The sequence below is a fragment of the Equus asinus genome, chromosome 1 (assembly GCF_041296235.1).
Source record: "Equus asinus isolate D_3611 breed Donkey chromosome 1, EquAss-T2T_v2, whole genome shotgun sequence".
Lineage (NCBI taxonomy): Eukaryota > Metazoa > Chordata > Mammalia > Perissodactyla > Equidae > Equus > Equus asinus.
Genome location: NC_091790.1, coordinates 105,132,245 through 105,155,216, shown reverse-complemented (window position 1 = coordinate 105,155,216; position 22,972 = coordinate 105,132,245). Strand labels below are relative to the sequence as shown.

Sequence of the window (22,972 nt, the reverse complement as noted above, 5' to 3'; positions counted from 1 at the left end):
GATTCATTCATTTAAAAAATTGCTATTGATCTAATATAGGGATATAACAGTACACGAAATAGATAGAATTCCTGTCTTATCTAGTGAATAAGAAAGACAAACAAGCAATTCCAATATTGTGTGGTATGTGCCAACTAACATGCAGGACACAAAGGGAGCACACGCCTGTGTAGTCAGGGAAGATGTGGAAAGGCTTCCTGGATGAGTGACACCTAGGGTGTGATGTCAAAGATTAGAAGCGAGTAGTGATGAGTGGTTGATGTGGAAGTTGTGATGCGACGTGAAAGATGTGTGAAGGGGAAGTAGGAGGTCGGAGGGGGAGGGGTGGAGAGATTTTCTCCAGGCACAGAAACAGCAGGGGTAAGAACACAGAGAGAGGCGGTATCCCACTTTAACACATTAACCCCCTCCACCCCACCCTCTACTCTTTCTAGGCTGAAGTGGGATCGCAACATACCCACTGATAAAAATGGGAAGCTGTTATGTAGTGGTGTTAATTGCTAACTCACTGCTTACCTTCAGAGTAATGCCATCTTTGTACAGCAGTGTTTGTGCAATTATTTGAATATTTTACCGCATTTGAACTTGATATTTTATAAAAATCAAGGAAAAAATGAAAGTGCGGCTGTTAACAACAGAATAATTGAGACAAAGGCCAAAACAATCATTAGATTTGCCTACAGTTGTGAATCTTTAGCCTAAATCAGATGCTCACTGGACTTGAAGTGGATTGTCTGTGAGTTCAAATGTGAAAGAAAAGAACTATATTATAGCACATTTAGGAAATACTGGAAATTTATCCTTGACAATTGTGTCTAAAACACAATTCAGTGACAAAGGAAATGGAGAGGCTGTTAATATTATGGATTGATAATTACCACCCATAAATATTCTAATGATTCAAAGAAAGAAAGAACATGGTATCAATGGGAATAGGGATGCAACTTGCTAAAGAATCTGTTATTAAGAGAAAGCTGGAATTCAAATTTCTCTCAGTAATTTTTCAAAGTTCATAAGACATTAACAAAAATGGCATCAATACTTCGCAAAATCTACATCATCAACTTCTTTCCAACATGAAAATAAATTTTGTCTACTAAATATCGCCACAAATGAGTGAGAGAATGAGAATGTGAGTTAAGAAATTAATTTATCATATTTAATGTTTAATCTATGTTTTAAATATATGTGTATACGTACGGCAGGGGTTTAAAATGAAAACCTTTATACAATAATTGGGAATTTTATAATACTTATAATATTAAAAAACTGGTACATCCCATATCTTTTGCTCATTTACCTTTCATACTTTTTTTTGAACTGCAGTATGTACAAAACCAAGCAACTACTTATAATCTGGGAGCTAGATCTGTGTTTGTGTATCTGTACCGAGGGAAACGGTAAGTAACTAGAGATGAGACTAGAGAGTTAAGCAGACATTAGATAGTGCAAGCCTGCATAAGATCCACAAAGGAGTTCAGACAATCCTGAGATTAATGGCAGTACCAAGGAGTTTAGGCAGAGGAGCTACAGTAGCCCCCTTATCTGTGGTTTAGCTTTCCATGATTGCCATTACCCGTGGTCAACTGCAGTCCAAAAACACAGTATAATTAGATATTTTGAGGGACCACATTCACATAACTTTTATTATAGTATATTGTCATAATTGTCCTATTTTATTATTGTTGTTAATCTCTTATTGTGCCTAATTTATAAATTGGACTTTATCATAAGTATGTATGTATAGGAAATAACATAGTATATAGAGGGTTCCATTCAGGCATCCACTGGGAGTTTTGGAGCATATCCCCCAAGATTAAAGGGGAGGGGCTACTGTACATGATCCTATTTGCCTTCAGAAGATCATGATGGTTGCAGTGTGAAGAGTGGATTTAGGGGAGGAAACAAGTAAACCTATTGAATTTATATTGTAGTAATAGTAAGCAGGTGATAAAGGCTTGGATTAGGGAGGTGGCAGTAGAAATGGAGTGGGATGGGTGATTTTTGAAACATAGGAAGAAGGAAGGTTTAACAGAGCCTGGTGATAGAGTAGAAAATTCAAAGTAGACATTTAGATTTCTGGCTTTGGGCATTTCAGTGGCTGATGGCATCCATTCAGTTTGGACAGGCTGTGTGTGAGTCGGGCTCCTATAAAACACCTGCAAGATATCAAATAGGGAATTGAATATATGGGTTTCAAGCTTAGGAGTGAGCTCACGTCTAGAAGTCATCAACATATAGGAAGTAAAACCACGCACATGGATGAGATCATCCAACAAGAATGTGTAGACTAGACTAGAGTGATCAAAACTTAGAATTCCTTGGAACGGCAATATTTAAGCAAAGACAGAAGTGTCCAAAGGACAATGATGAGTGTCCAGAAAGGAAACAAACAATGAAGTGTGGTATTAGAGAAGCTAAGAGATTGTTTCAAAAAGGAAGGAATGGTCAAGAACTTCAAATGCTGTTGAAACATTAAGAACTAAGAGATTTCATGTAATAGGGATGATATTGGTGACTTTATTTTAATTTTATTTTAATCAAGAGTATTTTCAGAGCAGCATTGGGAATGAAAGCCTGATTACAAATGATTGAGGAATAACTTGGAGGTGAGGAAGTGGAGACAGCAAGCACACAAAATTTTCTCAAAAATTTCCTTTAGTGAAAGGAAGGAGAATTTGGGTAGAAGCTAGAGGAAGACAGGATATGTATGAGGGAGACACTTTAAACAAATGAGAACGCTAATGGCAAGAAACCAGCAGAGTGAGAGGTTGAAGATACAACAAAAAGAGAATTGACAGAGAAGGGTCCTCAAGTAGACAGGAGGAGCTGAAATCCAGAATAGACAGAATGATGGCCCTGTATTGGGAAAAGAATAAAGAAAAGGATGGGTATAGTTCAGTTGCAGAAGTTGCAGGTTTGATTATAAGAACTAACATGGACTATCTCAGGAAATTTTTTAACTTTTTTCTTTTTCTTTCTTTCTTTCTTTTGAGGAAGATGAGCCCTGAGCTAACAACTGCCGCCAATCTTCCTCTTTTTGCTTAGGAAGACTGGCCCTAACATCTGTACCCATTTTCCTCTACTTTATATGTGGGATGTCTGCCACAACATGGCTTGACAAGTGGGGTGTAAGTCAGCACCCAGGATCCGAACTGGCAAACGCTTGGCTGCCAAAGCAGAACATGGAACTTAACTGCTGTACCACTGGGCCGGCTCCACATGTAATTTTTAATTCTTATAATAAACAGTAAAAGCATTAAAAAAGAGAGTAATAGAACTTGTTCAAATGTCCTGCTTATTAATACTATTTTCTCTGACCCCCAAGTCTTAAACCACTTAGATATATAGGACCAAACCAGACATTCCTTCTTTTGTAAGGTGCCTGACAGAATCTCTGGAATATAGTAAATATTCAATAAATGCTAATTTAATTCCCTTTCCTTGGCAGACTCTGGACTCAAATAGGCAGCTGGTTCACGACTGAGGGCATCTAATTCTTCCTTCTGGCTTCTCAGATCTGTACCTTCTGGTGTAATCCTCTTTACCTACCAGATCCCTGCTGACTACAAATACCTTCTGTTCTGGTTTATCTGTACCTCTACCCTTTTCCAGGACAAATCAATTAGTTTATGATAGCATAATTCATTTTAATGAAGTATATTAAAGACTAAATTCCTATTTTGCATGAAGATATGAAGGTATTCTGTATATGGGCACACACACACACACAAGAATATAGGAGCTACTAGAAACTGATGCTAGGTATGTGGTAATTCCTCTGAAAAATAATACAATTTACAAAACCGAACAAAAACTAAAATGGGTATCAATTTTCATAGTGACGGATGCCGAACAGAGGCATATTTTCAGACTTTGTCAAAATGTATCAAAGAGCCCTTAAAAATATCACATTGGGGTCTTCATTTACTAGTGATGAAAATGCACAATTTCATTTATATTAACAAGTATTTATTTATTTATTAGTAACAAGTATAAACACTTGCTCAAGGTTGAAACACTATGAAGAAACCTTTAGAGAAGTAGGGAAATTAAATGGAACCAAGCATATCTCTTATCTCGTTCCAGGGAAATATTTCTTTTAGAAAATCAATCCAGGCAGACAATGGCTTCTGAAACATGAATACTTGATTACCTAACAGGAAGAACCAACTTTGGAATTAGTTCAGTGATAGGAGGACAATGTAAAATATCTCATCCCATGTACCTTAACTATATCTTAAATAAAAGAATATAAAAAGACTACACAGTTGCAAATCCAAAACTTTATCTAATAAGTGTATTATTAACATTTCTCTTAATATATCAGAAAAGATGAAAAGAAACAATATAAAAGTATTTTGAGCTATACAATTTCAGGGATTCCATGACAAAAAGGATTTTTGCTGAAGATTCCATTGTTTACATACATTTTTTTCTATATAGAAAATGTTTATATCTACTACAATTTTACCTAATTTAACCCTGGGGTAAGTGAATCATGTAATTAGACAACAGACTTCTTCATTTAAGACTTACATGTACTTGCCACATGCCAGATACTGTTCTAGGCATGCTGCAGATATTAACTCATTTAATCTTAAAACTATGTAATAGAATATGGTAAAAGAATAATTAAAAAATTAAAATTGTTACTTTTCATCTTTCCATCCTACCCCATCATATGTAGTCAGTAAAAGAACAGTAAAGTCCAGTGAAAAGATATTTAACTTGGACTCCTAAGATCTGAGTTGGTTTCAGACTCTATTTAGGGTTCTGTGTGACCTTGGTTAAGTTACCGAAACCAGAACTTCCCAAACCTGCCTGATGATCCGAATTCGAAGGAGGGTGTTATAATTACAAATACAACTACTTATAGTTGTTCTATTTTTATATAACTATATATATAACTTTATATTTTTACATGACAATATATATAAGGCTTCACCCAAGACTTTCTAATTGACTTTGTTTAGAGTGGGTCTTGAGAATCTGAATTTCCTTTAAAGATATACAGGTGACAGGGCTGGCCCTGTGGCCGAGTGGTTAAGTTCGCGCACTCTGCTTCGGCAGCCTGGGGTTTCACCAGTTCGGGTCCTGGGCGCAGACCTGGCACCACTCATCAAGCCATGCTGAGGTGGCATCCTACATGACAGAACCACAAGGACCTACAACTAGAATATACAACTATTTACTCGGAGGGCTTTGGGGAGAAAAAAAAAAGAAAAAGAAGATTGGCAACAGATGTTAGCTCAGGTGCCCATCTTTAAATAAAAAAGAGAGATACAGGCGCTTCGGATGAGCAGTGACACTTGGGACCCATTGATCTAACAGTCTCATCCTCCAATTGCCTGACAGAAAAAGCATGCAAATACGTGGTCCACAAGGATGGACATGAAGGGGAGAATTATAAAGGCCTAAACTGTCAGACCTCCATTCTTTGTGCATTCTCACAATAGGGGCCACAGCCAAAATGACATCTAGAAGATCTAAGTCCAAACAGAACCATTAGGAAAGTTATCACACAAGTGACTGTCATCTACAGACCTACCCCTCCAAGGCCTGAGATGAATAAAAGTGAAGCAGGAAACTGAGGCAATGGTCTAATTCAGATTATAAAACAAATGATCTTTACCTGAATTTGCAGAAAATGCGCACACACACCTAAAAGTTTCCGAGGTGATTATTTGGATTTTTTGCCTTAAAGGCATCAACTAGTCATCGTAATATACTTCTTATTTTCATCCCTAAAATATTTTGAGTACTCACGCCTGACACCATGAAGGATACAAAGATGAATAAAACAAAGTGCCTGTCTTCAAGGCGGTAAAGACATAGCCATAAACACAATTGCAGTTCAAGTTTGAAAAACTTAAGTTTGGCTGAATTTTAGAGATTCTGCAGGCAATCAATGATAAGCCAGAAATGTCCATATTATAAATATGTTCTGGCGTAAGTATCATATCAAGCTCGTAACCACGGGATAAAGTCTTACAAGGAACAGAGCATTTGAGAGTCTCAACATAAAGCTTGAGTTCAAGTTTGCCTGTGCTCCCTGACGATTCGTAGCAAGTCTTGAAGCTCTCTGAGCTTATATTTTTGAACATCTCAAGTCTCACAAAGTTGTTGTGAAAACAAAGTGAAATAATACAAATGTTAAAGTGTCATGAGTATTACAGACAATGTTTCTAACTGTACTAATAACATGTACTTTGAGTTGTTTTTCCACCAATAGTGATAAATCGCTAATAACCAACTACTTTCTAATCTGACCCCCAATACACCTGAGACTTTTGTTGTTACCAGTCGTTACTATATGTAGTTAATGTACATTCATATTTTTATGAATTGGTGTATAATAAGCATGTGTATAAAATAAATATGCATATTATATAGCCATGAATATAGTTAAATGTATGTGTTTATATGTGCATACACCTTTCAAAAAAGAAACATTGAAGCCACCAATCTAACGGGCAAAATTTCATCTACTTTAGGAATAGACATTGGATAAAAACTCACAGGATTACATATTTTATTCTGTTTCTGATTAAACAATGATGGGAATGACAGAACATTCACAGGAATGCTCACTTTCATGTTTCAGACAAACATGTAATTGCAGGTAAAATTATTATTCTACAGACACATGTGTAATGCTTTAATAGAAAATTCCAGTTAAATGACTGCAGGAGACTAATCATTAATTCTAAAACATGATTTTGACAAAAGCATACCTACCTCATACTTCCCCTAAAAGCATCTATTAGCTTAAGTAGCAGCAAAGGTAAGAATTGTAGTTACTAAAACCTCTCTCCTTTTACTTTTTGCTCATACTATATTTGTTGATACATACAGTTGGATCATAAATAATAAAAATTAAACTCACAAGTCAAGAAACCTAAGTGTATTTTAAAACAGAATCCTTCACGTTCCTCGAGTTCCCCAGGCAGCAAATTTACGAATGCTTACGAGTTCTACTAGATCTTAGTGCTAATTATTAATAATACGTACTTACAATTATGCCCTTTCATCCAAGTACCTCAAAGAGCTTTTAAAAGATTAATTTGTTATTTCTTAGAACATCTCTGAGGGGCGGCCTGGTAGAAAGTTATTATTATCTCTATTTTACAGGCAAAGAAACTAGGGCACGGAGAGGTTAAGTGACTTTGCCAGGGTCATACAGTGAATAAAGAACAAAACAGCGACTCAAGATCATTGTTCTCATTTCTAGTTCAGTATATTATTTATTATATGGTTGTTTAATACACTTAAATGTATTTCAATTCTAGGAAAATTGAGAATAATGTATTTGAATAATCTAAGAACTAAAGGCAAGTGGGAGTCCCTCATGTTTTGTGTTCAAAAACGCTGCTATACAGGAAGATAGAATAAAAACTAATAACTAGTCTTTGGTTGGCAGCTGTAGCTATTATTTATAGGGCTTTTGCTATTTGTGGCTTTCTGAAGCCTCTGCTCAAAATGATCCACTCTCTCTGACTGCTTTAAGCTAAGTTAGCATAGCTGTGAACCACCAAGCAGCAGACGAGACAGGCGGACTAAGGAGCTGAGGTTGTCTTTCATTGTGCTGGCATTGCTCACTTTTCTTGAAGTCATCCTCCTTCTAGTTCTCATTCAACAGATATTCGTGCAACTTATCATCCTCAATCCTTCGTCTGTGGCCAGTTTAAACGAAGCTGTCTACTGTCAATGATTAAATTTTTAAATTAAAATAATTTAATATTTCATTTTACAAGTTTATGATGCTCTACTAGTTACCACTGTCACATTCAGTTTCTTGTAAGCCTGACCTTTACAGCCCTTAGGCGGCCACTAGCATTTGAGTATTAGCCTGTAGATGGGCATATATCACCACATGGGAATTTTTAAAATTTAATATTTCGGCAATTTTCCCAAGAAAAGGGAGGGAGAAAGGAGAAGTGGTTTTGAAAATGTGCTCAATGAAGTGAGACTACCGTTGGCTTAGAGGCGGTAATACAAGCCCGCGGTGTTTCCAACTTCAGCCCAGATCCTCCCCAGAGCTCTAGACCCACCTAGCAACTGCCATTAGACAACACCACTGGTACTCCAAACTCACCAGGTCCAAAATTTTCTGCATCCCCTCCCCCATGCCATCCCAACCCTTCCTTCTCTCATTTGGTAAAATATACCTTTATCCTCCTCAAAAAGCAAAACAGAGCATCATTATTGCCATTTCCATTCTCCCCAGTACCTGTTCCCAGTAATCAATTCTCACAATCAGTTGATTTGGCATCCTGAATACTTTAGGATTCTAGCTTCTTCGGATGCCCACTGCCAATCACATAAAGGTCCTTATCCTTTTCCTTCTGGCTTTCTGTAACGGCGGCCCGTTGTCTACAAGCTGAGGCCCTGCTACTCCCCTTAACTAATCTGTCCTCCACCAACAGCTTAAATTGCAAACCCGCCCAGGGTCATTCCTCTAGTCACCGCCTCACCGGCGCAGGAAAGATAGTTCATGACCTGGCTCCTGTCTGCTTCTCCAGATTCATCTTTTTCAGCAACCCAGGCTTGAAATTTTAAACCCTGTAATTACTATTCACAACTCCCAACACCCATTTTTCGTCCCTGTGCTGCATGTCCTTTTTGTTAGGGTCTGGATTTGCCATCCCACCTATTTTTCTGCCGAAAAAAATCCTTAATTTATCTTTAAAATCTAACGCAGAGTTTATAAGGTCATCCGCTCTTTCCTCTGTATACCTTAATATACCATACTTCCAATCACTAGTATTTGCTTTCATGTCTGCCCATTAGGCTGTGCATTTCTTGAATGGGTTGTGTCAAGCACGGAGCTGGTATTCGACGAGGGGCGGTGGGGGGCGGGGGAGGATAGGGAATTAATAAATGTCAAGAGATAAAACTCTGTAGCTGCTATCGGACGGCAGGCAAACGATCTATTTCGAACCTGTGGATTCAATAAAGCAACCGATTTGTGGAACTACTTGTAATTTAAGCTATCAAATCAGAGGATGGGGCCGCAGGATGAGTTCAGCGCCACACGAGGCACCAGACCTGCCGTGTCGTAGGGCGCTGATCCCCCTCGGAAAAGGACCCTACACCATCACGGAGGCCAGCCCTCCAGGGACCAGCAGTTAGAAACGAGGCCCAGGGCAGCCACCGAGACCCTCCAGCCAGGGCGGACGACTGACCCATCTCCGCGGATTCGGCCCGCGATCAGCCACGTCGCCGGCGCCACTCTGGAGAACCCCAGCCACAGGACGGAGCGGCCTCCATCCTAGGACGCCTGGGACAAGGGGCTGCCCCCTGGAAGCAAGATGGCGGCCTCCGCCCTCCCCTCCTTCCCCCAAGAACCCCCTCCCGGTCCCCAGAAGGGAGACAAGGACGTCGCGGCGCCGACGCCGAGATCCGGGATCCTCCGCGAAGCCCGCGGCCACTCCCGAGCCCCCGGGAGGTGACTTCACCTCGCCAGGCGCAGAGGGCCAGGGGTGGGGCCAGCCGCAAGGCAGCGCGGCCCGCCCTCGGCACGCAGAGGGCGGACGCCGGGAGCCCGCGCCCTCCCGGCCATTGTTCTCCAGCCCCGGCCCCCGCTGCCCGGCGCCCTCCTCTCCGCCGCGGACAGGAAGTTGCTCCCCAGCCGGCCCCGCCCCGCTCGCAGCGCCCCGGAAGTGATCTGCGGCGGCTGCTGCAGAGCGGCCAGGAGGAGGGTGTATCTCCGGAGAGCCGAGCGTCCCTGGTCCTCCTCCTGCTGCCGCCCAGGCTCCGCCGCCGCCCGTCGGACTCCTCCTCCTGCCGCTCCGGCGCGGAGCCGCCCAGACAAGGGCCGAGCGCTCGCCGGCGGGAACCAGCTCAGCCGCGGCTTCCGGAGCCCGCGGGCGGCGGACCGGCTTGCGGTGCAGGTGAGCGATGCCCGGCCGGGCCGCCCCGCGGGGGGGGTTGGGGCCGCCCGGGCGGCGGCGGGGGTGTGTCCGGGCGGCGGCGGGCCGAGGCCCAGGCGCAGGGCCCGGACGCCGAGATTGCACATCCCGCGTTCGGCCCGGGAACGAGCCCGGGCTGGCATCCGGGGCGCCGTGCTCGCCGCTGTGCGGGCGAGTGCACCGCCGAGAGAGCGGGCGGCAGCGGCGAGGTCCCCCGCGCCGGGCACCCCCTCGAGTTGGCCTCGTCGGAAGGTCACCTCGCATCTCTGGCCCGCCGCGCCGAGGTCCCCGCCTGGGCGGTGCCCGCGACCTGGGGGGACCCGTCGCCGCAGTCCCCGCGCCTCACTGCGCCCCTCTCCCCTTCTTCCCTTTCCTCCAGTCCTTGCCTGTACTAGAGCAGTTGCTTTTTAAGCATCTCCTCCAGGGTGTTGTGCCAGTTAAAGGAATTGTTTTTTCGGACTCAAGTCATTTAGATGCTCCGCGCTGAATAGCTCGTCCTATGCTGTAGCACAGGTTTAGCCCATATTCGGGTAATCCAGCCACTAAAAGGAGGAAGAGAGTATATAGATATTTTGAGTGAGGGGGTTTTTCCTCCGTGGTTCGTTCCTAAAGGTTTTCCAGGTGTGGAAGATGTGATTGGTATGCTTTAGCCTGGGTATATGTAAGTGGTCAGGGGTGACGGCGCAGAGAGGTGGCAGTGTTGTTTCAAGGTTTGGGGAGAATTAGGGAGTTGACTGGCCTTTCCTGGAAACCTGAATGTCCAGACTTGTAAGAGCTCATCCAAGTGTCATTGAGATTGTGTGAGAACTCCCTTGCCACGCCCTAAGTGTCAAGCTGAAGAGCGCCTAATTTACAAATTGTGATGGTGTGTGTGTGGGAAACCTTTGTAAAACGTGTGTCATAAGTTAATTCTTGTCTTGAAAGTAAATTACAACTTTAATCATGTTCCAAAAATCGGATAATCAATGTCATTAGTAAACTCACAGCCGAAGACATTCTTTTTAGCTGATGTTTATTAATATATTTAAATATATCTTACTGGTTTGCGTTTTTCTGTCTCCATTAATAAAATATTACTATAAAATTACTCTTGTGACTCTGAAAACATTATTTTTAGACTTTGAATTTCTTCAAGGCAGGAGCCATGTCTTACTCATGTCTGTGTTTCCATGTGGTGTGCCCAGAACATAGAAGTCATTCCTGCATTTCTTCTCTGATGAGTGAATGTGTAGGTGATCTCACCGTTCCCTTCCAGGAGTCATTTATTTTGTTGGGCTAGGGTTTTTTGCTTGTGTTTTTGTTCCAGTTTCTTGGCACATACATGCTGTGTCTTTCTGTTCTTTAGTGTGGTCAAAGGACAATTCAAGAAGAGTTCTTTGCCCTCCTTCCAAAATTCTGTACTCCTCTGAAAAGGTTAAAATCATGTCTGGGGTATTGTGATTGGGCGTTATATTTGTATTCCAGTGTTAGATGTTTTGCTGCCTGAACATGTTTGTCCAGGTTATCAAGAAGCGATTTCCTGGTGATGGTGAGTTTATGTTTGCAGTTGATAACCATAACCTATCTTAATCAAAAAGAGGAAATTGGGAGTTCCCATTGTTTGGAAGACATGGTACCTCACAGAATTGCATATAGTTGGCTCATTTTTCCCAGGAGTGCATGAAGTGCTCTGACATCCTTAGATGACCTTGGCATCGTTTACCAGTGGCCACTTTCACATTTCTTTTCGGAGATCCAGATGCTGTTCTGTAGTGTGTCTGTTGAGTGTGCTGTTATCTGTATCATTTATTTTGAAGTAGTTCTTCATACAGCAGTTTCTTCACAGGGCTTTCAGGAAGAAAGGGGCTAATTATAGGAAAGAATCTCATCTACCATTTGTGTGGGGGGATAATTTTTGTCTATAGATTGTTGGGTTATCTTCACTTTAGGGAGGTCCACATAAAAAGCTGATATATTCTTTCCTCTCCAACTGTCTGGTGGTGGCCCTGCACTGCTTTTCCAAGCTCAGAACATAGATACATGTGCCAGTATCTCTTGTATATGTGTGGATCAGTGTAATGGTGCACCTGTAATCCTTAGTAGATGGGTGTCAAGGACAGTCACTTTTCAAATACCAGGAGCAGAGGCTGTGAATATTAATGAGGAAAAAGATTAGGATTTTTGAAGAAGTAGGGAGACAGTTTATGATTTTCATTGTTTTATAAAATATTTTAATTCTTAGACACTGAGGAAAGGGAAACCCGCAATTTCTTATTTTAGTGAAATTACCTCCGTACAGAGTTCTCTTTTTTAATTTAACAACTCTCTTGGTAATAACAGCCCTCATACATTGATTGCCTGCCAAGCACTGTGATAAGAGCTTTACGTATGTTATTTCTAACTCCCCGATATCTCTGCAAGACAGGTAGGTTTTCCATACATTAGTAAGCTTAAGTGAAGTGTAGTAGAGTCTGGATTTGAAAGTAATGATTTCTGAGAGCATTGGGTATTGCAGTTAATCCTAAAAGGCCGAAGAAAGTTGAGCTGAGCTTCGGGAAAATTAAGATACTGATCTCCTAGCACTCCTGGCCATCAAGTGGGGCGTGAAGTTACCAGCAACCCTGGCCAGATGGCCTTGGGCAATAGGCACTCTTCTGTTTATCACCTACAAATACAGCGTTATCACCTCCTCTGTATGCCATGATGAGAAGATGGTTGGACATGTACCTGTGAGTGTCCTGGAAGAGTAGAGCGTTAGGAACTCAACTCTGGTGTTTGATTACTGCTTTTTTACCTCTGAAGTAATTGCGTTTTGAGAGGACTATCGGAAACCTGTTTGTAGTGACCTTTCCTTGAAATCATATTGTTTTTTAGTTCTTTGTTTTACTAAGGAGATGGGGGAGAGGTTTTGGGGGAATGGGAAGAATGGTAAAAGAAGCAAAGGTGTTCTGGGTCTGTTTTTAACCATTTTGGACCATATATCTTTTTCTCTTTTAGTTTAGTATGAAGGCTGAAAGGTGACAGAACTCTCATGAGGGTCTGATTGCTGTTCAGTGCTAGTAGAATGCTCTTCACTGTTTCCGAGCCTGTGAAGTCTTTAAAAAAAAAAAGCACTTTTCAATGTGCTTACTTTGAAGGGTGTGTTGATCTCTTGGTTTAAAAAAAAAGTGTGTAGCTCTAAGTGAAAAACAGCTCATTCTCTAGCCCCCATTAGTAAGAAGTATTCTTTGTTTTTTGTTTAGCTCTAAGACACCTTCCTTTATGACCTTATTGCACTCATAAGCATTTGGTACAATATAGAAAAATATTAAATTGAAGCCCTGTGGGTTTTTAAAAGACATGTAAGTAAATTTTAGAAGAAAATTTGCATCTTAGATTTAACTATACCTGAAGGCAAAGGCTTAATTCCTCAACGTCAAGAATGTACAAGCGAAACAGCAGGCTTCCCTAAGATAGTATGATACTGTGCTTGAAGGCCTTCCCAGCCAGAGGTGTGTATTAGATGCAGTAGCCATGACGCTCAATACAATCTCCTTGAGGTCGGGGATCCAATTTCATTGCTGAATTCACTTGTTGAAACTAAATGTCAGGGTTTGACAATGTCATCTTGGAGACTAAAACACAGCAAGATTATGAAATGACTTCTACTCCCAGATGCTCTGTGAAGGTGGAGTGAAGTTCCCCACTTTCTACAGAGATCGTGACTGTGGTCATCTAAGCTACAGGATCTCTCCTTTCTTATGCAGTTGAGTAGCTACATAGTAATCCATTGAAAATGGAGGTGCCACGCTACAGAGTGATTGCAGATGCTCAGTTCAGCTGCTCTGTCTGGGTCCGTTCTGGATGACTGCAGCAGCCTTTTACCTGTGGTTGGCCCCCCCCTCTAATCTTGTCTCCACACTTGATTAGGGCAGTCATGATGCTCCCCTCATTAAAACCCTTTCTCTGCTCCTTCTTGCCCATTGATAAAATCCAAGCTCCTTTTATCCTTAATCTCATATACAGAACCTCAAGATCTACTCCTTACCTAACTCTCTAGCCTCATCTCTTTTCTTCCATGGTACTCAGTCCCAGCAGTACCAAACTTCTGGAGTCCTAGCGTCTTCTCAGTCCCCCACTCCTTGTGGAATTCTAGCTGCCACTCCTTCCCCCAATCTAGTATACTCCGACTGGGGTCCTTCAGAACTCAGCTTAGGTCATACCTCTCCAAAAATTGTGTCTTGATTAGATTCTTTCTCTGGACCCCATCCCTCAAAAAAAAACCCAGAAAACTTTCAAGGCTGGGCTAGTTGCCTCTCTTCTATGCTGCCATAAAATCTGTCACAGCACTTACTACGCTATGGGCAGTGCCTTCCTTAGCCTTTTGTAAGTTTTGTTGACTGCAGTCCACAGTAACCTCATAACTACATGTACACATACACTCTTTTTTTTTTTGAGGAAGATCAGCCCTAAGCTAACATCTGCCAATCCTCCTCTTTTTGCTGAGGAAGACTAGCCCTGAGCTGACATCCGTGCCCATCTTCCTTTACTTTATATGTGGGACGCCTGCCACAGCATGGCTTGATGAGCGGTGCCATGTCTGCACCCGGGATCCGAACTGGCGGAGCCCACGCTGCCCAAGCAGAACGTGTGGACTTAACCGCTGTGCCACCAGGCCGGCCCCCCACATACACTCTTAAAAGCCTTCACCGGCCTTAATCAAAAGTTCCCGAACTTTGTCGGTTAAAGGCAGCAGAGTACAGTGATAAGCATGGTGAAGACTGCTCTGTGGTTTCCCACTTCATACAGCCCATCCTGAGTTTTTTTCCTGCTTCTCCACGTAATTCTTCCCAACGTCACTGTGGTCTTCACTCAGCCAGTCATGGATGCCACAGGGTGGCGTCTAGGCTAGAGCTGCCATACGTCTATGAAAATCCATGGCTTTCACAGTCTTAGTGATTTCTGTGTGCGTGCGGTTCTAGACAAGTTTGTAAGGCCTGGATCATCTGCCTTTGAGGCAATTCTTTCTCCAGAATTCATTTATAAAGACCTAGTTATAGTCCTTTTTTAAAAAAAAATTATTATAGCCATTCTAGTGGGTATAAAATGGTATCTCATTGTGGTTTTAATTTGCATTTCCCTAATGGCTAGTGATGTTGAGCATCTTTTCATGTGCTTATTAGCCATTGATATATTTTCTTTGTTGAAATGCCTACTGAAATCTTTTGCTCTTTTTTTTTAATTGGGTTGTTTATCTTCTCATTATTGAGTTGTAAGAGTTCTTTGTGTGTTCCAGATATAAGTCCTTTATCGGATATGTGATTTGCAAAGATTTTCTCCCAGAGAGTGCTGGTTTTTGTAATGATGTTAACCATGAGCCTTAATTTCCTAATTTGCTGTGAGACTCTTTTTGGAGGGTTGGAATAAAAGCTGCATCTTCTGTTCTTAGTTCTTCCACATGGCTAGTACTGAAGCAGAGTCGGTAATTAAAGACGGTGGTAGTCACCTTCATCTTCATGAGAAACTTCCTTCGGAACCACTAGAAGCAGATAGAGGTACTGTAGGTAAGAGAGCTCTTTGAGTTGCAAGAGCCAGAAAGCCAGTTTAGGCTACCTTAAGCAAAATAGAGTTTTGTGTTTTTCTCTCCCTTCCTCGGTTCTGCTTCTTGTTTCATTCTACTAGCAGACTCTTCACGTGGTGGCCACCTTCACCTCTAGATTCACTTCCCAGCTCAGCCAAAAGAGCCAGTCTTCCTCACTAGCCCTACCAGAAAAGTCCAAGGACTGTCATTCTCTGACTGGTCTGGTCTCTTGTCCCGCGTGTGAGGGAGGTGGAGCGTCCTCATTTACAGCCCTGTTGTAATGCGTTAAGGAGAGGGGGGCTCCCGCTAGAGGAAGAGGTGCTGGCCAGACAGGTCATGTATCTGCCTCTTTAGGGGCTTCATGTCTTTTTTTGTCCACTTTTATAAAATTAAATCAAAAGTAATGAATAGAAGGTTAATATCTAGAGTATTGGCAAAAATTACGCTTGTCACCTGATTAATTTTAGCTCTAAATTAGCCTTTACTGGTAGCACTTTTTCTTGTTTAAACCAACATGATATTTGGTTTCAGCCGAAGCATTCCTCATACCTCTTCCCACCTCCCATGGAGGTGAGGAGACAACCTACCTTTAACAATGATGACAACTTGATAATTGTGGCTGACGTTTTTGCGCTTCTCTTGAGCGTTCTTTTATGTAGTTTTCTTTAGCTCCCTGAGTGTGGGTTATATCCAACTGTCTTGGAGTTCCTACATTCCTACAGATTGCTGAAATCAATTTTTTATAATTAGTTTCCTTCGTCTCCTCTTTCATTTACTTGGATTCTCAAGCTCTGTCAGTGTGCATATGTTACATGATTCATCTTTGAAGTGATTTTTTTTAAAAAGTAAGGTTAGTTCCCAGTTCTTTTTCATGACATCGGGTGTATGATGTGTGTGGTGATGGTGACGATGCTGTTGATGCAATTGTGATTTTTCTCCCCCAAAAAGGGAATCATTTTTATCACTTGAAGTGTTGATCATCTACACTCTTAATAGACAGAAATAACTGATATGTAAATATTATCATGAAGTTGAACAAATAACTTTGGATGCTGTGTGGCCCTTGTGTTGCTTCTCTACTTTTCCATTAGTCCTCAGGGTTTATTTTCAGTGTGAAAATTAAATGCAGAAATGAGAATTTATGGTTTCGGACATAAAATGTTAGAATGGGCCTTCAAAGGTCATCTAGTATATTCTTCCACCCTTTGTGAAAATGCCCTCAAAACTACCTACCCTCTAGCCTTTGCTTAAACAGTTGTGGTGATATTGTGGAAATCTCCATCATTTTTGGGTGATTTAATTTAAAAGTCCGTTGTTGTTTTGAACTGAATTCGGTTATCCTGTGACTTGTCTTTGTTCCTGGTTTGCTCTCTGGAGAAGCAGTTAGTACACAAATATATTTTTGAGCCCTTGTTAAACAGTGTGTCCGTTGACAGAACTGAGAATAGTCATTTTACATATATCTTTCTTCAGTAATTGAAGATGGCAGTCATACAGCTCCCTTGCCAGCTGCCCAGGTCTCTGCCCGTTCAGGCCGTACATCCCTCATTTCTTGAGTTAGTTTCCAACCATCCTGAGCACAAGCTTCTAAAAATAATACAGTAACCTTCACTTATTTGGAGGCCAAATTTTTCAACTTAAAATAAGAAACACACTTAAAGAGGGAGGAGAATCTGTAGATTTCATTCTGTGGCCAGGCCCTGACCTAGGCAATTTCAGATTCATTATCTCTGTTTAATCACCCACATACAACCTTATGAGGTAGTTGAGGAAACGTAAGGCTGCACCATTAAGAATTAGGAAGTAAAGTTTAAAAACAAACAAGAAAAAACAACATACCTTTGAGCGTCCAGAGTAGAAATGCAAGATCCTAGCGCTATTTTGCATCTGATGCTCAAGAGAATAATTAGGCCACGCTGCAGAACCTACTTACTCCTTATTTCTAATTACAATAAGCCTGGTAATTTGCTCCCGGACAGTTTTTTAGGGGTAAAGGGATGCTGCTGAGGGCCACACGTAGGCAGTGGTCATCAGTGAGGGACAACTGTGAAAGCAAGGCAAGAGACAGAAAGACTGTAAAAGGACAATAGAAGAATTCAGAGCTCCACATTCTAGGGCTGTTGAATCCAGGGGAAAGGGCCCTGACTTCATGATAGCCTCTGAGAATAGGATAATAGTTGATCCTCATGAGTCTGGATTATCAAGAAATTTTTAGAAAAATTATTCAGTTAAGTTGAGGAATTTGTGAGACCCTTAAAACTCTGAACTCAAAATCTTTGTTGAATACAACTTGAAAATTAAAATACTGTCCTACCTGGATACTGCATCTGGTGGCTTGTTTCTCATTGATTATCGTCTTGTTGGAAGATTTCCATGATTATTTATTTTTTAATGTGTCTGTGTTACGCATTAAGTGTAATAAGGTACTCAGTAAATAATAGGTATTCACTCACTCATGATTGATTTTGGGAGGTCTATGCAGTTAGAATTTATCATTTCTTCTAACCTTGGCTCAATCACCATGGTTTTCCCGTCTTGTATTTGTTAAGGTTTATCACAACTTGACTTCCCTTTGTCTTGTAGCACATTCTGCTCCGTGTCCGCTGCTATCAGTTGTTAAATATTTAGAGAATGCTGTTATTAGGCTAAGTGAAACATAGTTTAAATTTTCATATAACAAGGTATGTGAATACTTTTTAAATTATCTAGTTAACAGTTGCTTTCTTTTAGATTAGGAAATAAAAGAAGATTGTGTTATTCCAGAAATACTTTAGGTTTCATCCTTCATCTTATTTTCCTCCAAACCCCAGCCGTTCATTTGGTTGCTGTTCTGCTGTAAGTAGTCAAAGAGCAACTGCCCTTTATTCTTATGAGTTTAAATTGCATCTAATTTTATTACATCTTTAAATCTTTGATACAAATATTGACAATTTGTTTTTCAACCAAAAACGATTAGTTAAAATGTAGTGCCAGAATATTTATGTAGTCTTTTTTTGGTTGTTTGAAACCTAGCAGTAGTCCTTGTCAGAGCATTATTGCCATTGAGAACTGTGAAATAGTAAGCTTATCTATATTTTCAGTGAAATTTTAGTAACTTCATATTAAGAACAGCTTTGTCATGCAGTGTAGAATGCATGTTATCACCTAAGAGATTTGTGCAAAATACAGGAAACCCATTTTCTACTTATAAATTACTTTTTTGCTGTTTCCTTACATAGATAGATTAAGAAGTATTATACACCAGACTTTTTGATGACTTTCCTAAACCTTAAAAATGTTGAGTGCTCTTTGGTTTAAAATATTGAGATTATAGTTGTAACATCATTTGAGTTCAGAACTCAGGGCTCTTTTTTTCAACTTTTAATGTCGGTGTAAAATATTATCACATACATCAAAATGCTTGGACCAAGGGTAAACAGCAGCAGATTTTCTTTTTGTAGCTTATTTTTGTTATATTAGCCAATAAACCTGTGTTTTAAATCTGTGTCGCAGTGTGGTGGTGGGGCGGAAGGGGTCAGAAAGAGGCATTCCCTTTTAAGGGTGTCATATGAAAGCAATTTTGAGATCAAAGTTGTTACTAATGTGTGTTTTCTTCATTCCAAAACTGAGACATGTTGGCAGTAACAATCTTGTAAATGAAATGAGAAAGGGAAGAATGATAGTAATTGATTGTTTTTTTTTTATCTTTAGAAATTATAGCTTGTTTTTTCTTTAATATTTGAAGCTGATAGACATCCATTTGTTGTCAGTAGGGTGTACAGCTTGGAATAAAAGTGTAGAACATTGTGGGAGACAGTCTGGGGCGGTGAGATGAGCATAGATTCTGTTGGTAAAATGTTTGTTGGGTGAATAAGCACCTGTTGTGTGCCAGGCACTGTGCTAGACACGTACAAGGGACAGGCATGTAACCTAGGCTAAAGGATCGGGAAGAGCTTTCCAGAAGTGCCGCAAGGTGGATAAGTAGGAGTTTGGTGAAGGAGATGCATCAGGTTGAGTTGTTCGTTGAGTGTTCAGGACCAGGGAACAAAGTTCATGCCCTGAATTCAGAGTGAATGTGGTGTATTCCTGAGGGAAGGGGGCGGAAGGCGAGGAGAGCCTGAGAGGAGGGGGGGTGGGGGGGTGGCCGGCACATCCTGAAGCCCGTCATCTCAGGCCTTGGGGAGCCATCCAAAAAATTTAGGAGGCCTTCTGATCTGGTTGGCCTTTGACCCTTCTCTACCGCAGTGCTTCTGAAAGAATCTCTGGTGAAGGACTGTTTTTTAAATTTTCAGTACTTAGCAGACTGATGCTTTTGTAAAATACAATAAAATTGAATTACTAGAAAAAGGAAATTTTAAAAAGACAGAAAATAAGCCCACTTAAAAAATTAGATTGGACAGACTAAAGTGACACTGTCAGATTCCTCTATAAGTTTCTCAACGTCTACTCTCAGATTTGCTCCTTCCCGGTCATGACCTGGCTAATGCTTTGAGTCCCTCAGCTGCAGGGGTGTCTTTTTGATCATGTTCCCCTCAGTACAGAATTCCAGAAACTCTCCTGTGTATATTTACTTTTCAGTCATGCACATGTACTGCTGTGCGGGTAAACAGTGTCTGTTATAAATGATAAAATATAAATTAGAAAATAATGAGAGGTTATATAAGCTATTTTGAATTTTTAAATTTTATTTTTAATAGTATAAAAATACTTTGCACTAGGACATTGTTTAATGAGAGCAGTGTAGTTAAATGCACTTTATTATAACTTTTGAAAGTCTTGGTTCATTCATACAACAAATAATTAGTATGTTAAATCATCACATTGTACACCTTAAATATATACAATTTCTGTTTGTCAGTTATATCCCAATAAAGCTGGAAAAAATAAATAACAGTTATCTAGGCCCTCTTCCAAGTGCTGGGGATACAGTAGACCAAAAAATACACAAAAATTCCTGTTCACACGGAGTCGTCATTCTGGGGGATGTTAGTAACATTTTGTGATATGGTGATTTGAAGGCCTGCTTTTAGGTTCAGTCTGTGTTATATTTGTTTTAATGGCTGTCATATTTGAATTATGTGCCTCATAAAGATATATAGATCAAAATGGGAGAGTTACGTTGTTCGTTGTATTTCCTTAATAATAGTGCTCAGTTTTTCCATTTTATCCACCAATTAAGGGCAGATTTTTAATGAAATTTGTCTTGCTAATTTTCGTTTTCCCTGATGTCAGTCATTTCTTGCAAACTCATCAAAATGTATTCCCTTTTTTGTGTTTTTAAGAAATGTTTTCAAAATCCAGTGAAACTGTAGATTTAAACAGATTAGAAATTAATTTTCAAGTTGGTATTCCAGTGAGATTATCTTTTAAAGTGAGCACATTTTACACATTTACATTTATAACAGTGAAAGCTTGCCATCTCCTGATCAATTCATTTGCTAATAGCACACCATCTTAGTTACTGTAGCTTTATAAGAAGTCTTGATAGTCAATAGAATGGGAGTCAGCAAACATTTTCTTAAAGGGACAAATATTAAATGTTGTTTTGCAGGCTTGGCAGGCCATATGGTCTCTGTTACTATTTCTTATCTCGGCTGTTCTAAGTAGAAAGCAGCCATAGGTAATATGTAAACAAATGGGAGTGGCTGTGTCCCAATAAAACTTTATTTACAAAAAGAGACATTTTGCTGTAAACCTAAAACTGCTTTACATAAAGTCTCTAGCATGTCTTTTGTGCTGTTCATGCCAAAGATGCGTAATTTGAATCTAATCATCAGACAAAACCCAATTAAGAGACTGTCTACAAAATAATTGCCAATAATCTTCAAAATTGTCAACTTCATGAAAGTCAAAGAAAGTGTGAGGACTTGTTTCAGACTGAAGGAGACCAAAGAGATGGGACAACAAAATGCAACACATGATTCTCACTCAGTGCAGACTCTTGGAAAGGGTTTGAGGATTCCGTGGTAGGAATGTGTTAATGTTTATTTCTTGTTGGTGATAGCTGTATTATGGTCTGTAGGAGATTGTCTGTATTTGTTGAAAATAAACACAAAGGTATTCAGGTGAAGTGGAGCGTCATGTCAGTAACTTACTCTCAATGGCTCAGGGAAAAAGCTTTTTTGTATTGTACTTGCAACTTTTCTATAAATTTGAGATTGTTTCAACATTAAAAATAATGTATCGTTAAAAGTAGATAAAATCAATTTATTACAGTAAAAAAATCTAGGCAGCCTAGTTTTCCCAACCCCTGCCCTCTGATGCTGTGTTTCAAAATTGTCTTGAATGTTCTTGGCATTAGCATTTCCATACAAATTTTAAAATCAGTTTATCAATTTCCTCAAAAAGTCCTGCTGGGATTTTTATTGGGATTGCATTGAGTCTATAGATAAATTTGGGGAGGATTGACATTTTTCCAGTAATGACTGTTCCACTCCGTAAACATGACCTAAAACATTATTTAGATCGTCCTTAAATTTTCTCAGCAGTTTTACAGTTTTCTGTGTAAGCTTCTCTGTGGTCACCATGCTCCAAAATGCCCACCAAAGGTCTTTGCTTCCTGGTCTTCAGACACTTGTATATGGTTCGGTTCCCTTACACATTGAATAGGGCTGATCTGGTGGCATTGTGTGACTTCCAAGACTGGGTCATAAAAGACAGTGCAGCTTCTGCCTTGCTCTCTTGGATCACTCATCTGGAGGAAGCCTGCTGTCATGTTATGAGGACATTCCAGCTGCCCGCTGGAGAGGCCCATGCGGTGAGGAACTCTGAGGCTTCCTGCCACAGCAGCCATGTGAGGGAGCCATCTTGGAAGCAGATCCTCCAGTTCTGTTTAAGCCTTCAGATGACTGCAGTCTGCCAGCATCTAGACTGCACCCTCAGGGGAGTCCCCGAGCTGGAGCCACCTTGCTGAGCTGCTCAAACTGAGATCGTGTTTGTTATTTTAAGCCGATAAGTTTTAGGGTAATTTGTTATGTGGCAGTTAATGGCTAATACAGTCGTATGTATATTTCATTAAGTTTTTATTTTCTAATTCTACATAATTACTTTTTTTGTTTGTTTCTGCCTTTTTGGTAACATTTACCATTTTAACCATTTTTAAGTGTACAGTTTAGTAATATTAAATACATTTATGTTGTTGTGCAACCATCACCACCATCTTTCCCCGTAACTCTTTTCATCTTGTAAAACTGAAACACTGTACTCATTAAACAATAATTCCCCATTCTCCCCGCCCCTTACCCCCTTGGTAACCACCATTATATTTTCTGTCTTTATGATTTATTCTGTCTTTATGATTGACTAAGTACCTCAAATAAGTGGAATCTTATAGTATTTATCTCTTTGTGACTGGCTTATTTCACTTAGCATAGTGTGCTCAAGGTTCATCCCTGTTGTAGCACATTGCAGAATTTCCTTGCTTTTTAAGGCTAAATAATATTCTATTGTATGTATATTCCACATTTTGCTTACCCATTCATCCATCCACAGACGCTTTGGCCCCTTCCGTGCTATAACTATTGTGAACAATGCTGCTCGG

The 22,972-nt window shown here is 40.4% G+C and overlaps 1 protein-coding gene across 2 annotated transcripts in view; it reads left to right on the top strand.

Annotated features, from left to right (window-relative positions):
• The first annotated feature begins 8,860 nt into the window (after positions 1-8,860).
• RALA (RAS like proto-oncogene A) overlaps positions 8,861-22,972 on the top strand; it is a 72,593-nt gene continuing 58,481 nt past the window's right edge. The window contains exon 1 of one of the 2 annotated variants that reach the window (XM_044770714.2): positions 8,861-9,896. The gene's annotated coding sequence lies outside the window, so the exon portion shown is untranslated. The remainder of the gene's footprint in view (positions 9,897-22,972) is intronic. The other variant, XM_044770718.2, reaches the window with a different exon arrangement.